Genomic DNA, 5989 nt, shown 5'->3' with positions numbered 1-5989 from the left:
GTTCAATTAGGTTATTTTTATTCATTTTTAATTAATAAAAAATAGTTTCTGACTTTTAAAAAATGCTGAAATTTTTTGTCAAACTTTGTTTGACCTTGTTGAACTTGGGATAAATTACTTGGACCTTCCAAGGTTGATTTGAAGTAATTTAGAAGTTTGACCTTTCCATTTATTTTTAATTCAAGTTTAATTAAATATTAGAAAATGCCAAAAATAGTTTATTCATTTCTTGACTTTCAATCTTCATCTCACTTTTGTTTTTGATTGTTTGACCTTGACTTTCAATGCCATTGGTCAACATATGATGATTGGTACATTGTATTTCATTTAATGCATTTTGTTTTGCCATTTCCATTTCTCTTCTTCACCTCTTTCTTTTTCTTCTTCTTCTCTCTTTTGATCAATGAGTTGAAGGTTGATAAGTTAGCATTGATTAGGAAGATTTAATCTTCTTTGATTCAAATCTAATTCATCTTGATCAATTGATCAAGTGAATGGCTTTGCATTAAGGATAGATTGTCTTCTAAACCATGCAAAAGGCTTAAACCAATACAAGATCAATTCTCATTTTCTTTTTGGCATGGCAAGTTGTTGGAACTTGGTTCTCTAATCAAGACTTCTAACTTGTGTTGTTGCCTACATTATTATTGACCGGCCTCAGATAGTTGTGACTTCTACATAAGTCCAATTACGATTGCTTAACATAGCGCTAAATTTGCCTTATGGCACACTAACCACTAACACTAACTATTGACAATTAACATTTACTTTATGCAATTTACTTTTATGCAATTTACTATTCTAGCACATATTACCAATTTGCTTTTCTCTTTGCTCACTTGTGCACATGTTTATGTTAATGCCATTTGCCTTTTGCTCACTTGAGCACATAATTGTGTATATATTATTGTGCTTGTGTTTTTGTTTTGATTGTTGTGGACCAAATGCCAAGAAATGGACTTAGTTTCTAAGACTTTCCCTATGAAAAGAAATGGAGAATTGGAGTTACATTCTAGGACCTCCCTTATGCAAAATTGGAGTAAAAGGATCTTAATGATGAAGATGGATCAGAGGAACCAAATCTCTAAACCCACTCTTGTCCATTCTTGTTTTACTTCATGGAACTTTTGATGTGTGTGCTTTTGTGCCAGGAGTTTCCATTTGAGCTTAATTGGAGGACGATTGCCATGTTCATCCAAGTGGAAGATACAAGACACATTGAGGATCTTTTAAGAGACTTGTTTGATTGCTTATGCTTTGTGGTTGCTTATTCCAAAGGATGGGAGCTACTTGGATCATCAATATGATCTCAAAAGAGGGACTCCATTGTGGTATTGATTCTTCATCCCTTCTCTTTTTGTTTTACTTAGGACTTAGCCCTTCTTCTTCATCTCTCCACTCTAACCCAAGCCAAAACTCTTTGTGCAAACATTTAACCTTTGTTTTCAACATTAGAAACCTAAGCCTTATGCTTTTGATTTTCAAACTTTCTTTTTATAACACTTATTTTGAATTGAATCATTAAGTCAACCTTGACCATTTTTGTACATACTTTTAATTGGTAAATATAACCCATTCAAATTTCTTTTTGTGGTTCCAATGGCCACCTTCTTAATCAAATTTTCCATAACCTTTAGCTATTAGGTTTGAGTTATCTTTGTGGTAGATGTAATACTCACCTATATCCTTAGTGATGGACAATGAGTCTTCCATGCTTATTATAAGGTTAACCCCTCAGTAGTATGTTGAAGCTATCCTCACATGGTGGATTTGTGGTTTGGTTGAGTTTTCTCCCTTTGATAACAAAAGACCTTAAGGCTTTTGGACCAATCAATTCACCAATTTGTTTTGAGATTTTTACCCTGAACTACGAGGTTTTGATCCTAATCTTTTTAAGATGGTACGTAGGCAATGGGTTTATCCATCCAAACAAAATGTAAATAAACTTGTATATTCTCTTCTTATCTCTTCAATCATGTTTGCACAAGCAAAATTTTCACAAAACAACAACCTTTGCAACAAGTATGAAAAGGGCTCCCTAGGAGTACCTAGGATGTTTTGGGTGCCCAACACCTTCCCATTGCATAACTAACCCCCTTACCCAGATCTTTGTTTCTTTTACTAGTTTTTTTTGTTAAAACTATTAGGTTTTTGTTCGCTTTCTAACCATTCCTTTGGATAAATAGAAGTGCGGTGGCGACTCGACTTGTATGATTTACCTTGGATTTAGTCAATATCTCTAATGGTAACGAATACCCCGCTACAATAGCTAGATTGACTTTCAAGTGTACAAATAATATGGCGGAGTATAAAGCTTGCATTATGGGGCTTAAAGAGGCCATTGATCTCAAAATTAAGTCTCTTGACGTCTATGGAGATTCAACTTTGTTTGTAAATTAGATCAAAGGTGAATGGGAGATGAATCAACCCGACTTGATACCATATAGAGATTATGCTAGGAGGATTTCAACTTTCTTTACAAAGGTTGAACTTCATCACATCCCTCGAGATGAAAACCGGATGGTAGATGCTCTTGCAACGTTGGCTTCAATGATTATGGTGAAGTATTGGAATGAAGTTCCCAATTTGACCGTGATGCATCTTGATAGGCCAGCCCATGTGTTTGCTGTTGAAGAAGTCAAAGATGAGAAGCCATGGTGCATATTTGAAAGGTATGAAGACTTTGAGGAGATTAGCTGGCAATTTCTACCTAAATGGTGATGTGCTATACAATAGAAACTTTGATATGGTTCTGCTCAGATGCGTGGATAGATACGAAGCAGGCCTAATGATGACTGAAGTCCATGAAGATTCCTTTGGAACTCATTCCAATGGACATGCTATAGCTAAAGAGATGTTGCGAGCAGGTTAGTATTGGTTGACAATGGAATCTGATTGTTGTAAGTTTGTGAAGAAATGCCACAAGTGTCAAATCTATGTAGATAAGATTCATGTTCCTCCGACACTGTTGAACATCATTTCCTCTCCATGGCCCTTCTCCATGTGGGGAATTGATATGATTCACATGATTGAGCCAAAGCTTTGAATGGACATTGTTTTATTTTAGTGGCTATTGACTACTTTTCAAAGTGGGTTGGAGCGGTATCTTATGCGAATGTGACCAAGCAAATTATTTTGAGGTTTATCAAGAATCAGATTATATGTCGGTATGGTGTGCCAAGTACGACCATTATTGATAATGGATCGAACTTGAACAATAATATGGTGGAAGCTCTTTGCAAAGATTTCAAGATTGCACACCATAATTCTTCTCCCTACAGACCCAAGATGAATGGGGTTGTTGAAGCTGCAAACAAGAACATCAAGAAGATTATCCAAAAGATGGTTATAACGAATAAGTATTGGCATGAGATGCTCGAATTTTCTTTACATGGGTACCATACATCCATCCGCACTTCAATAGGGGCAACCCTGTTCTCACTTGTTTATGGCATGGAACTTGTGCTCTCGGTAGAGGTGGAGATCCCATCATTGTGTATCTTGATGGAAGACAAGTTGATGAGGCTGAATGGTGTCAAACCAGGTATGACCAACTGAATTTGATTGAAGAGAAGAGGTTCACTGCCATGTGTTATGGTCAGTTATATTAGCAGAGAATGAAGAAGGCCTTTGATAAGAAGGTCAGACCTCGTGTATTCAAAGAAGGTGACCTTGTGCACAAGAAAAATCTATCTTTCAAATCAGATTCTAAAGGCAAATTAACTCCTAATTATGAAGGCCCATAAGTTGTTAAGAGAGCCTTTTCAGGCGGTGCTTTGATTCTTACAACTATGGATGGTGAAGAGTTCACTCGTCCTGTGAATGGTGATGCAGTCAAGAAATACTTTGCCTAAAAAGAAAAGAACAACTCGCTAAGTTGAAAATCCGAAAGGGCGGCTAAGGCAAAAATGAGCGTCTCGGTAGATTAAAACCCGAAAGGGCGATCCAGGAAAAAGTTAGAGGCGTAAAACATAAGAGAAATTATCCTGATAAATTGAGTACCCCGCCTTGGGGAAATTTATGCAAAAAATAGGGATCATGGCAAGTAACTGCAAGCTGGTTGATCTTCCATCTTGAAAACATTCTTGAGCACAATGTTTGGTTCTTATTCATTCTCAACCAAAGTTAAGTGCACAATGCATATTGAAGGAGGTAGAAGGATGAGTGATCATTGTATTAAATGTAGCCCTTTTCCATTTAAATTACCACTTTTCAACTTTTGTAAAGATCTATGCAGTCTTGTCATTTACAAACTACCATTCTATTAAATAAAGTTAAGCTTTTTATCTAATTATTTCCACTCTTATTTATTCAGCCAAATAGAATTAAATTTTAGTGTGATCATTTTTGAAATTAAAATTTTAAAATAAAAAAGCATGTTTTCTTAAACAATAAATGCAAATACTTTTAAGAAGAACAATTGATTTCATTAAAGGAATATCAATAGCAGTTTGAAAAGCGGTAAGCCCTAAATGCAAAGCATTGTTGGTTTTTTCCCCAAGCGGTTGGCATGATCCTTATTTCATTCCCAGCAGCATTCCCGCAGCATTTCAGCAACCGAGTTTGGTTGGTTTCCCCAACTAAGTTTGTTTTTGCCTCCCTTGAGTTGTAGGCGTCTTATTTGCAGCAGTTGGCACAGTTCGGCAGAATTTTGCTTCCCTGCAAGTCGCCTTCAGAGTTGTCCCTATCCTTTGTTAACTCTGATTCTGAGCAGTATTATAGTTATCCCCTGTAGGGTTGTGTACCCTTTGATATGGTGTTGACCTAAAATTACCCGCACAGTTGATGTTCCAGTTTCCTCAGCAGATCCCCTCCTCTTTTCCCCAGTCGGGGTTGAGTCTTTGAGGTGGATGATTCCTGTGCATTCCTTTGCACCTTGTTCTCTCCAGCAGTTGTTTCCTCCCTTTGTGGATTGGCGGAGAATTGTATCGATGATTCAGACTAGTGACATTTGTATCCTTTGTGATCGTTTTGTCAGCATAATCATCATATATACGTATACATATACATATACATATACATTCATTTCATTATTGCATTACTAATACACTTTGTGATTCATTATTTCTCTGATCCTCTGCTACGGTGGTATAATTACCCCCCCCCCCATGCAGATTTCGTTTGTCTATCCTCTTTCAATTGTAGAGTGTCAGTCCCCTAAGCAGAAAGAATTTAACCTTTCACATTCCCCATTGAGTTAATTCCTAGTGGATGTTTGTTATTTTAGTTTCCTTCCTAGTTGATTATTTGGATGGAACTACTCCCATTGAGCTATATCCTCATTGGGTTGAGTTTTTGATTGACTGTTTCTTTCTGGATCTTACCTAGATAGATGCTTTTGGTCCCCTTGAGAGTCTATTACCCAGTAAATGGTATAATTCTTCTCAATTTTTGCAGATTTTACTATTTTCCCAATACCCGGCAAAAGTAACCATTTTCTCCCCATTGAATTTGTTTTTACGTTTCCCCAGGAAGTTTCTCCATGATATGTTCATCCTAACCGATGACGAATATTTTCTTCCCCTACTTTGAGTTTATCCTTGATATGTTTATCCTAACCGATGATCGATATTCTCTTTTTGGTATTCTACCTAGTAAAAGGGTAGTTGTATCTCTTGATATGTTTACCCTAACCGGTAACAGATGTCCTCCCTGACAGATTTTGTTATCTCTTTACCCAGTAGCAGGTAATGGATAATATATTTTTGTTCCTCCTATGTTGAAGATCTTTTCTTCCCCAATTGAGTTTGAGTGCGTTTCCCCCCAGGGAATCGCCTTTTCCTACTTAGTTCAAGTATTTCAGCTCTGTTCTGATCTACCTGTTTCCCAGACACATGTTTTTTTCTTTCACCGACTGAGTCTTTCCATTGATGTATTTTCATGGAATCCCTCGAGTCCCCCAGCAATTTTAAGTCATAGCCTGGCCTACGCACAACTCTTTTATCCCTAGAGTCTTTGTCTCCCCCGGTGACTTTTCCTTATGGAATGC

Source organism: Lathyrus oleraceus, chromosome 5 (assembly GCF_024323335.1).
Source record: "Lathyrus oleraceus cultivar Zhongwan6 chromosome 5, CAAS_Psat_ZW6_1.0, whole genome shotgun sequence".
Taxonomy (NCBI): domain Eukaryota; kingdom Viridiplantae; phylum Streptophyta; class Magnoliopsida; order Fabales; family Fabaceae; genus Lathyrus; species Lathyrus oleraceus.
Note: the sequence above shows the minus strand (reverse complement) of the source record.